This window comes from Mobula hypostoma, chromosome 13, assembly GCF_963921235.1.
Source record: "Mobula hypostoma chromosome 13, sMobHyp1.1, whole genome shotgun sequence".
Classification (NCBI taxonomy): domain Eukaryota; kingdom Metazoa; phylum Chordata; class Chondrichthyes; order Myliobatiformes; family Myliobatidae; genus Mobula; species Mobula hypostoma.
Genome location: NC_086109.1, coordinates 19,711,511 through 19,723,881, shown reverse-complemented (window position 1 = coordinate 19,723,881; position 12,371 = coordinate 19,711,511). Strand labels below are relative to the sequence as shown.

Here is a 12,371-nt window from a genome sequence, read left to right as displayed (position 1 = left end):
ATCTTGATCTATACAACTACCCTGATTGCATCACAAACCATTTTTTACCCTTAAGTGTCAGGGGTAAACCCAATGTTATTCATAAATCCTGCCTCTAAATAATCTGCTGCCTCATCAGAGATGAATAGATTCCAGATCCTCTTTATGCTAAAATCAGCCATTTATTCAGAATTAAGTGTCTTAAAAACACAAATGAGGTCCTGTTGCCAGGACCTCCATGCATTTCATGAATAGTAATTCCGCATTTATTTGTGATTGCATTTTAATGTTCACTAAAACATTGCAGGTAATGTTTACAGAGATCTGTTGGACCAAGAGCTGTATGTTGTCCCAGAAGGTATTACTGGTTGATGGAATGCTTTCTATTTCTTCAATTTGGTCATCTGAAGCAAACATTGTGACAAATCACAGTCTGTCTTGGTGAGAAAATCTCTTTTACACTGCTTCATTGAGGACTTGTAGGTCAAATTGAACATGAATGATGCAGAGTACAGCTGACTTCACACAGGCAATAAGCAATTGCATTTCAATTTTAAAGCAGCTTTGATGTACCACTCAAACTCACTGTGCACTGTTTGAATGGTGTGGGTTAACCTCAGACTCAATCATTTCTGCATCAAAATACTATTTGTCAACTCCCTTGCTGGACATTTGTGGATTCTCTGTGCCTCAATTAGTATTGTTCACACGTTATCATCCCTCCAAGAAGACCACAAACTTGTCATTGGGTTTGGAGGCTTGTGTACCTCAATGACCCAGAGAGCTATGTTGGCTGGAGTCAAGACAGGGTCTTGGTATGGTCACCCATGGTAAGGTCACCCAAGCCAAACAGGTCAAAGACTAGAGGCAGACTAAGGGTGGTCCACTGGTCCTCCAAGTTTGTAGATTCAGCCCAGGGCTAACAATCCTGACTGGTAAAACAAAATTGCAATGGAAACAGCAATGAAGACTTTTTCTGCATCTGAGCGTGATGGTTTTCCAGGGTCTCCTCCCAGGACTTGCATTCTGATGGTAGTGGAAACCGAGAGGAAGCTACTGACATGATGAAGGAAGCCCTGAACACCACCCGAGATGGAGGACCTTCATTGCTACCCTAAACACCAGTGGCATAACAGGCAGTTAAAAAATGAATACATATTATCACTGGAAATGAGGTAGAAACCGCACCAAACCCTTTCCTGTTAAGCCAACAGAGTGCGAAAGGTAAGGTGTGTGGTAATGTGAACGAAGAAGACAGGTAGATTGTAGAGAAAGTGAGATTGATAGTATAGATAGAAAAGTAGAATGCCAGACTATCAGACAGAAAAAGAGTTGGATAATCTTCAAATTATGCAGAGAGGAAGACGGAAACACAAAGAGAGCAAATAGGTTAAAAAAGAGAGCGACATAGGGAGTGGATTATGGAGAGGTAGAAAGAGGAAATTTTGCAAGGGGAGATTAGAACGAGAGAGAGAGTGATAGAGGGTCAGAGTGTCTGAGATTATGTCAGGTGCTTGCAATGATAGAAAGGCAGGGAGGACATTAAAGAGAAAAAAGAATTAAATTAAGAGAGAGAGTTACTGAGCAGATTATAAACAGTCATTAAACGAATCAATCAAAGATGGTGTGGATGCCATACTCCCCTGATAGCTTGGTTCTGAAGGATGTTTAAATTCAGGGTTGAATTGTAAAAACTGACAACTGACACTTTTTTTTTGTAGTTTTCATAAATACCTCTGGGTCTTATGAACTGTTTAAATAGAACACTTCCTTAGATTAAATGCCTGAAGTACAGGCTATAATGGGGTAGGAGCTTTGGAAGGAGAAGGTTAAGGTTATATTTTTCCTCCAGCCTTTCACTCCTTATCCCAGTGAAACCACTGTGATGTATATAGCTCCTTCATGTATGATAGCTGTATAATTAAGTAGCACAGTTATTTTTGCATCACATTGTTGTTGATTCAAGTTCCTCTCCAAAGGTTTGAGTAGAAATTTTTACATTGATTCTTAATGGGTAGCAGTGAAAGCACTGTGCAGTAGATGAAGACAAACTGCAAATAAAAAACACTGAGAATAGGAGTTATAAAGAGCCCTTTAAAGGCCTCTTCAGTTTGTAGAACCAGTTCAGAAAAGTGGAAAATGAAATTATTCACACTGGTTGATTGAAGGGTGATAACTGTTCCTGAACCTGGTGGTGAGCGACTTAATGTTTCTGTACCTCCTGCCTGATGGTAGGAAGAGGGCAAGGCTTGGATGGTGGGGTGGTGATGTTTGCTGATGGTTATTGGCTTTTTTTGTGGCAGTGGTCCACATACTGTACCCAATAGTGGGGAAGGCTTTGCATGTAATGGACTGGATTATATATATCACTTTCTGTAGCCTTTTCAGTTCCTGGGCGTTAGTGTTTCCATACCAGACTGTGATGCAACTAGTTAGGATTCTCTCCACTGTGCATCTATAGAAGCTTATCTAAGGTGGGAGTAACCATTTTGGTAGTATTATGAAAAACAGCAGGGATATTATCCCTGGTGTCCAACACTTGTCTATTCAAACTCTTTTCGTTATTAGCTCTTCCAGATATGTAAATTAATGTCTTAATTTGCATCAATATTAATCACATGTACTAGTGGTGATTAGTTACACTATGAGTAGTACATTGGTGCCCAATTTGGCTAGCATACCTACACAGCTTAAAGGTTAAATGATAATACAAGGTTTCATAGACAAACTCTAAGTTCTCTTAAGCATAGATGAACAAACATTGATCTAATAGTTGAAGTGAGTTTGATATGATAAATAGAGGAGAGCTATATCCTCCTATAGGACAGTCGAGGATCAGAAGTCATAGAGAGAGATCAGTCAGCAGTAGGGATGCTAAAGCTGTGAATGGGGCTTTTTTTGGGTGGAGTGTGAGTGGGGGTTCTGTTGGATAGAAGATCATAGGAACAGCATAGGCTCAATACACAAGGTGTCTTTTGCATTGTGGACATCATAAAACAATACATGCATGAAAGAGGACAAAGTGCAGGATCTCTGTAGATAACTCATCCTGAAATCTGTCCATTGAACTCTAAAGCCATCACAGCAGGCTACTCAGAAGAAGAGTACGATGTATTCATTCTTAAATAATTATCTGTTCATGCTTTCATTGCACAGTGACAAAATTTCCCTCTTTCCCTAAAGTGGGCCATATTTCCTCTATGGAAAACCCCAAAACCCAACCATCCTTCACAGTGTCAACTTTACCTGGTTGTTCCACAAGTTCATGAACATCTGCCTATCTGTAACAAGAGGCAAATCTAGGATGGAGGTTGAGGATATGTTGGAAATTCAAAACATCTTGCAGATCATTGTACCCCACTGAAATTGCTAATGAAAGACCTGCACAATACTAGACCTGGGCCCCAAAAGGTCACTCAGAGCCAGACTAGAGGATGAAAAAAAAACTAAAATTATTTGTCCTTCACCTCAAAAGATAAAGATGTATTCTTTTCTTCCTTTATTGATCTCAGACCTCCAGAGCTATTCTTGAAAGATTTTGTTGGAAATGGAAGAGGTATAACCAGGTTTTTACTTGTCCAAGTTAGACTGCTTTGCCAAGTGCTTATAGATTACACTGATAGCATGTCTGATGTGGTGCTGAACAAGTCAAGAGAGGTACTTGTATTCAACATGACTAGACAATACTTAGATATTGGCTGATAAGTGGCAAGTGACATCCATGTCACAAACATACCTGGATTTAAGTATTAAATTCTGAATCAGAATCAGGTTTATTATTACTGGCATTGGTCATGAAATTTGTTGTTTTGTGGCAGCTGTACAGTAAAATACTTAAAATATATCAAATTAGTTATAAATTACAGAGCAAAATGTACAGTATGTATTATCACACTCAATGGCCACTTTATGAGGTACACCTGTACTCCTGTTCATTAATGCAAATATCTACTCAGCCAATCATGTGTCAGTAACTCAATGCATAAAAGCATCTGGACATGGTCAAGAGGTTCAGTTGCTGTTCAGACCAAACATCAGAATGGGGAAGAAATGTGATCTAAGTGACTTTGACCGTGGAATGATTGTTGATGCCATATGGGGTGGTTTGATTATCTCAGAAATTGCTGGTCTCCTGGGATCTTCACTCACAACATTCTCCAGAGTTGACAGGTATGAAAAACAAAAAATAAAAACATCCAGTGAGAGGCATTTCTGTGAGTGAAAGTGCCTTGTTAATGAGAGAGGTCAGAGGAGCTTGGTCAGGCTGGTTCGAGCTGACAAGAAGGCACTTGTAACTCAAATAACCACATGTTACAACAGTTGTGGTTTCTTAAGGTTGTTATAGCCGGGGGGGGGGTGGTAATGGGGACAAACTGCCACCACTATTAAATGCTCCCAATGGCGTATGCCTCAAATAGCCTCTGACAATCAAGCCCAGCTCCTGGCTTTCTTGTGTGGCTTCGCTACTAAGCCTGGCAGAACCATTTCTACTGACTGGAGAAGGGGCAAAGGTGGGTTACCGGTGCCATAAGACCTGTCGCTTTGGTAAGGTGGGGCTCGACAGCCATGGTTGGCAGTTCATCTAGGAGAAGGAAAACTGATCTCAAACATCTGCTGCCTTGTGGCTACATCCACTCATGGGGAAGGCTTCAGGAGTAAATCCCAAGGGAAAAATCCGGAGCTGGGGTCCCTAAGGCAGTCCTAAGTTGAGTTCAATGCTGACTGGCAACTCCTGCAACGCTGCTGGTACCAAACTGCATCGGTGTCTGCAGTTCCTTTGGGTTCATCAGATGCGTGGAGAGGGGGAGCTTATTACATGGGTAGCAGCTTGCTCTCCATATCATACTGACCAGGCTTGTGTATCTGAACAGCTAGGACGCAATATCCACGGTCAACTCTGACCGATGGAGGACCTCACCTCACAACAGTTGTGTGCAGAAGAGCGTCTCTGAACGCACAGCACATCAAAACAGCAGCAGAAGACCATGAACATGCCCTCAGTGGCTACTTTAAGTACAGGAGGTAACTAATAAAGTGGGCACTGAATGTGTACACAGGTATAATTTATATATCCACCTTTGGATATATAAATAGAAAATTGATCATCTTTGACCTTTGGATTATGGACCTCTCAAAACCGAGTCTTTCTTCTAGTGGTTCATACTTTGGCCAAAGTGCCAAGTCAGGAGTGAGTGAGATGGAATTTGCTGCAGGTACCTGAACGAATGGAGCTTTAACACTGTTGGGAATCTTGGCACCATCAAGGACAAAGCAGAATAGCCCATCCACCACCCAAAACATTCATTTCTTTTCTTACTCATGCAAAGTGGCTGTAGTGTGTACCATCTACAAAACACTCGGCAATCACTCACCCAGGCTGCAGGCTGCTCTGACACCAACCTCCAATTCTGAATCATCTACCACCAAGCTGAACCAAGGCTGCAGGGGCCCTTCAAGCTGTGCATCAGCTTTATGGAATGTATTGATGTCCGTTCAGAGTTCCTGAGATAAAATTCTAGGATCTTACCCCCAACAGCCCTGAAGGAACACCTCAAGAAAGACCACAGAAGTTCAAGAAGGTAACTCACCACTTCCTCCTCAGGGGTTTTAGAGATTCTGGCCTTGTCAGCGCTTAAAAAAGACATTTAAATAAGGGCATAAACTATGCCCTTGAACCACTCAGGTCTAGTTGTAATATTTAGCCGACTGAATGGGCTATATGACCATTTTTCTTAGCAAGTCTCCTCTGCAGTTGTCATCAACTTCTAATTAGCTGCCGGATCTCAAATTACCTCCTGATAATGTGCTAACCAATTCAAGTCCAATTGATCATCTGGATAGTGTGAGACGTGCAAGAGCAAAGAAAATTGAAGTCCAGTCTCTCAGCTGCTGCATTCCTGGCAAGACACCACTCTCTGCTTGTTAGGTTCAGTGCTGTAATTAATACTGTAGTGATTGGCACCCCCATAGGGCACACTTTTTCATTTTGCATCCCCAGATTAGTACCAGCTCTTACGTTGTATTAGAATACTAACTGGTATTATAAGCTCTATCAAACAGCCTTCAAAACTCTAGCCCTTTCCTGGGGTGATATTTTAGAAAATGTTTTTTCTTATCCTGTACTGTACTTTTTTTAAACAGAGAGGATGATCTTCTATAACCAGGTTTTCTCTTTAAGTGGTATTGTCGGAAAGTCTCACACAGGACCTTGGAGAGCGTGCCTTTCTCACTTTCAAGTGGTGCCATGAGATCGTTTAAGCCCAAAGTGATTGATAGGACCTCAGTTTGTCATGTCATCTGAAAGCTGGACCCGCTGACACGCAGCACTCCCTGGGAGCAACAGCCTATTTTTCTCCATATTGGTCTCTACAATTGAACTTGAACTCCCGTCTCTCTGACTCAGAGGCAGCAGTAGTTACCTACTGAGCTACAGAAGTTGAGCCTGCATAGGGCCGAGTTCGGAGAGGACAGTCATTCCCATGTGTGAGGACACCTCACTCTATCTCAAAGTACTGTGGAGGCCAGTAGGGGAAAGGAACAGCGTGTTTAGGTTGCCAAACGATGCAAATTATGGCGAGTGCCAGATCCAACATAATTGTGGCCACTGGTCTAGTAAGGGTATTATAGTATTCGGGTTATTGAATGAGACTTCGGCGGCACATATGCTAAAATTGGAATGATAAGGAGAAGATTAGCAACGTCCCTGTGGGCAAGGACTCCACACAAGTTTGTGAAGTGGTCCATATATCACAGCAGCATGGTAGTGTAGTGGTTAGCACAGCACTTTACAACACGGGCTGTAAGATTGGACTTCAATTCCCTCCACTGTCTGTAAGGAGTTTGTATATTTTCTCTTTAGTAAGGCGCTCACCTATGATGTGCTGGCGTAAAGATGTATACCATTCATGTACTTCTTACATATAACCCATAATGAATTATCCGAACAAAAAATGCTTAATCAAACAATATCTTTCCAATATTACTGAAATATTAAATACACTACAGATGTCACTCCTGCCCTTCAACCAACTCATGATTTTCCACTCAGTCATCTTTACTTTTTTACCATTTGGTCATGTGCCTGTATATTCTGCCCCTTGTCTTCATACTGAGCAGAGTTAGGTTGTGGATTTGTTGCTCGAGGAAATGGTCGTGGCGGACGGTATGGATATGGGGCAGAAAAGGAGCAGTGGGGCATGGCGGACACAAGCTGTTCTGCAGATGCTGGAAATCTTGAGGCACACACACAAAATGCTGGAGCAACTCAGCAGGTCAGGCAGCATCCATGGAGGAGAATGAACAGTCAGGTTTGTTGACGGGGCTAGGTGAAGAATGGTAGGAGAATGCTTGTGTGGAATGTGAGCACCAGCACACACACCTGCAGGATAGAGTAGCCTGTTTCTGTGATCTGTACAACTTATATATAAGTTGAGTCAATGAATGGGTGCCAGGATTACAAATTCTTGCTCATTTCCACTCCCCTCCTTCCTTCTCTCTTCCCTGACAGCAAAAAGTCCAAGCATACTAAAAACAATTAATTTATTACAGAGCAGAGAATTAACTTGGGATCTTCTGTTCAGTGAGGTTCAGCAGCCAATCTGTCATCGAGGCCGTGTTCAGTACTTGGATGTTTAGGCACTAAGGGTTTCAGACACTTTCCCAAGTTGTTGTTATTTATTTATAAAATTCAGTGATTCTATCTCAATTAAGTAAGAAAATAAAAGTTTAAAGTGCGTCCTCTGAGTAAGCAATATTTGTCAGACGGTTAAATTCATGTACATAGAACGTTTATACATACAGCACAGTACGGGCTATTCAGCCGACAATGTGCCAACCTTCTAACCTACTCTAAGATCAGTCAAATCCTTCCTTCCCATGTAATCCTCCATTTTTCTTTCATCCATGTCCTTAGAAGTCTCTTAAATGACTCTAAAGTATTTGTCTTTACCTCCAACCCGGTAGCTTGCTCCACACACCCATCGCTCTCTGTGTGAAAAACCTACATCTGACATTCCACCAATACTATCTTCCAATCACTTTAAATTTATGCCCCTTGTTTAAGCCATTACTGCCCTGGGAAAAAAAGCCTTTGGTTGTCCACTCTCATCCATGCCTCTTATCATCTTACACTCTATCATGTAAGCTGATATTTTCAAAAACAAACAAAAAAAAACAAGCTGCTATTGAAGAAATATCCAAAAGCTAGCCTGAAACTATGGAAGGTTCCACAGCAAAGTGCAAACAGGTCAGCAACACACCAAATGGTTTTAAGAATTGACATAGAATATGAAATGGTGGTAAATTCTGTGTCAGCACTCGCTAAGAAAGTGGTGATTTTGTGCTCCACTCCAGAAAACTGAGTACTAAAATAAGACCATAAAGACCATAAGACATACATTTGGAACAGAATTAGGCCACTTAACCTATCAAATCTACTCCTCCATTCCATCATGGGTGACTTATTATCCCTCTCAACTCCTTTCTCCTGCCTATCCCTATAACCTTTGAAGCTCTGACTAATTAAGAACCTAAGCACCTATCAGCCTCCATTTTACTCAATGACATGGCCTCCAGTGACAGCTGTGGCAATGAATTCCACAGATTCACTACCGTCTGGCAAAAGAAATTCCTCCTCATCTCCATTCTGGGGTTCTGCCAGTTGGTCCTAGATTCACCAACCTATAGGAAACATCCTCTCCACTTTCACTCTGTCCAGACCTTTCAATAATTAATAGGTTTCAATGAGATCCCCCTCCCCCCATTCTTCTAAGCTCCAGCAAGTACTGGCTAGAACCACCAAACAGTCCTCATATGATATCTATCATTCCCAGAGTCATTCTGTGAAGCTCCTCTGGACCCTCTCTAATGCAAGCACATTTTTTTTTTAGATATGAGGCCCAAAACTACTCACAGTACTCCAAGTGCAGTCTGACTAATGCCTTATAAAGCTTCAGCATTACATCTTTGCTCTTATATTCTAGTCCTATCAAAATGAATGCTAACATTGCATCTGCTTTCCTCTACACTGACTCAACCTACAAATTAACACAAAAACTCCCAAGTCCCTTTGCATATCTGATTTTTGAATTTTCTCTTCATTTGGAAAATAGTCTATGCCTTTATTCTTTCGACCACTTCCTGACACCATATTCCATCTGCTACTTCTTTGACCATTCTCCCAATCTGCTTAAGTCCTCTATAAACTCTCTGCTTCCTCAGTGCTACTTGCCCTTCACCTATCTTTGAGTTATCGCTACCTTAGCTAAGAAGCCATTAATTCTATCATTCAAATCATTGACATATAATGTAAAAGGAATTCATTGCAACACCAAATCCTGCAGAACACCACTAGTCACCGGCAGCCAACCAGAAAAGGCTCCTTTTATTCCCACCCTTCGCCTCCTACCAGTCAGCATTTTTCTGTCCTTGTTAGTATCTCCCCTGTAAAACCATGGACTCTTTTCTTATTAAGCAGCCTCGTGAGCAGCACCTTGTCAAAGGCCTTCTGAAAATCCAAGTACACAACCATCCACTGACTTTCCTTTGTCTATTCACTCTGTTATTTCCTCAAAGAATTCCAACAGATTTGCCAGACAAGATTTCCACTTAAGGAAACTATGCAGACTTTGGCTTATTTTATCATGTGCCTCCAAATACCCCGAAATCTCATCCTCAGTAACAGACTGCAACATCGTCTCAACCACTGAAGTCAGGCAACTGGCTATAATTTCCTCTCTTCTGCCTCCTTCTCTTCTTAAAGAGTGCAGTGACATTCACAATTTTCTGGTCCTTTGGAACCTTCCAAAATCTAGGCATTCTTGAGATCATTACTAATGCCTCCATAATCTCTTTAGCCACCTCTTTAGAACCCTGTGGTGTATCTATCTGGTCCAGGTGACTGATCTACCTTCAGACCTTTCATCTCCCCAAGCATCTTCTCCTTAGTAATAGGAACAACACTCACTTCTGCTCCTTGACTCTCTCGCATTTCAGGCAAACTGTTAATGTGTTCCATAGTGGAACTGATGCAAAATACTTATTCAGCTTGGCCGTCATCTCTTTGTGCTCCATTACTACCTCTCCGGCATCATTTTCCACCGGTCCAATATCCACTCTTATCATTCTTTTACTCTCTATATTTGAAAAGCATATGGTATCCTCTTTTATATTATTGGCTAACTTACCTTCATATTTAATCTTTTCTCTCCTTTTGGCTTTTTTTTTAGTTCACTTCTGTTGGTTTTTCAAAGCTTCCTAATCCTCTAACCTCCCACTAATTTTTGCTATATTATGTGCCATCTCTTTTGCTTTTATGCTGTCTTTGACTTGCCTTGTCCACCAAAGTTTCCTTATCCTCCCTTTAGGATACTTCATCTTTGGGATGTATGTATCCTGCACCTTCTGCATAGCCCCCAGAAACTGCAGCCATTGCTGTTCTGCTGTCATCCCTGCTACTGCCGCCTTCCAGTCAACTTTGGCCAGCTCCTCACTCATGCTTCTGTAATTCCCTTTACTCCACTGTAATGCTAATACATCTAACTTTACCTTCTCACCCTCAGACTGCAGGGTGAATTCAATCATAGTATGACCACTGCCTCCTAAGGATTTCTTTACCTTAAGGTCGCTTATCAACTCTGATTCATTACACGGCATCCAATCCAGAATTGCCTTTCCCCCAGTGGGCTCAATGACAAGTTGCTCTAGAAAGCCACCTCACAGGCATTCTACAAATTCCCTCTCTTGGGAACTAGCACCAACCTGGTTTTCCCAATTTACCTGTAAATTGAAATCTCCAGTGACTATCATAACGTTGCCCTTTTTACATGCCTTTTCTGTTTCTTGCTGTAATTTGTATCCCACATCCTGGCTATTATTTGGAGGCTTGTATGTAACTCCTATCAGGGTCTTTTTACTTTTGTAGTTTCTTAACTTTACTCACAGGGATTCTACATCTTCTGATCCTATGTCAAGCAAGGTACCAATGATTTTAGATGTCTCACTATCATTGAGTCTTGGTCATTTCCACCTCCCTCTTTCCCTCCCTCACCTCTTTTGTTCAACAATGAAGAGGTCCAGCAGAACAAGATGTCCTTAATTTAACATCTCATCTGAGGCCAGATGTACAGAGAGCCAGCAGAGCTGGACAATCAGTCCAGGGTTTGGTGTTCAGATGTCTGGAGTGGAACTGGAAACAACAGCTCTCTGATTCAGATGGCAAGGATGTCTGGCAAATATGTATGTAGATGTTGTGTCCATTCCCATGTTAAATGATACACACCCACCAGTTTCCACTCTAGAGGTGATGCTCCTATAATGTTAGCTTTGCTGGCATGTATGCTTCTGAACACAAGGTCTTAATACTAATGGAAGTGACTCACAGCTAATTAGACAGGGACAAAATAATGATGATAGCATAAAAGGTGGAAGATACTGTGTTCAGCGTGGACTAGTTTGGCCAAAGGGCCTGTGCTGTATTAATTTATGACACTCTGACTCTAATACTTAAAGTGTCTGTGGTGTGAACTGACTGTAGCTCTCTCTACAGTAGAGGGCGTGTGCACATCATTGCAATTCCAGGGAGCACAGAGTGGAAGAGTGTTTTTAAAATTCCGAAGAGTAAAAGTATTTGTGATCATTGCTATGATGAGGACATTGGGCAGTGGACCCTGTGCCATGCAGTGGTCACACTGCGTTGCGCTTGCTGACCTATATTGGCTCTCATTGCAACAACACAATTTTAAAACTGTCATCATATACTGAAAATCTCTCCACAGTCATTTATCATTCCCATTTTTGTAACCTCTCCAGCCTTCACAGGCCCCTGCCAATTCCCCTCTGTGGAGTTTTGCACATTCCGAGTCTGTCAGACGCATTCATCCTTCTACATCCTAAGATCGATTATTCATTTTTAAGCCTTTCTTCCCCCTCCATCTCTCTTCTCTTTTAAGATGCTAGCTTAGATTCATTTATTTATCATGTGTATGATCCATCAAAACATACGGTGAAATGCATTGTTTGCAATAACAACCAACACAACGTAAGGATGTGCTGGGGTGGGGGTGGGTGGCAGCCTACAAGTGTTGCCATACATTCCTCTCTAACATAGCAGGCCCACAATACTCATCAGAGCAGCAACAACAAAATTGTAAGAGCAATACAGTCCTCTCACTTTCTTCCCTCCTATCCACCCACCCACCCACCCACTCACACACCCAGACTGTCCTCCAAGTGCAGGACAGGGTGGGCCATCAGCCTCCATTAGGCTTGCGGGCTTGCAGACATTGGATTACGACTTCCCCGGTGGACTTGCAGACTCGCCGACCCAAGACTTCTGCCATCGGTCCTTAACTTTTAGACTCCTGATCCAACTTTAGACTTTGATCTTCGGTGTC

General features: G+C 41.9%; 1 protein-coding gene and 1 non-coding gene across 4 annotated transcripts in view; one reads left to right on the top strand and one right to left on the bottom strand.

Annotated features, from left to right (window-relative positions):
• The window catches only part of kcnd3 (potassium voltage-gated channel, Shal-related subfamily, member 3), a 392,845-nt gene that overhangs the window by 88,378 nt on the left and 292,096 nt on the right, over window positions 1-12,371 (bottom strand). The window lies entirely within an intron of this gene.
• LOC134356029 (U6 spliceosomal RNA) lies at window positions 6,624-6,729 on the top strand. The gene has a single exon (XR_010020268.1). It is a non-coding gene; the product is annotated as a U6 spliceosomal RNA (small nuclear RNA).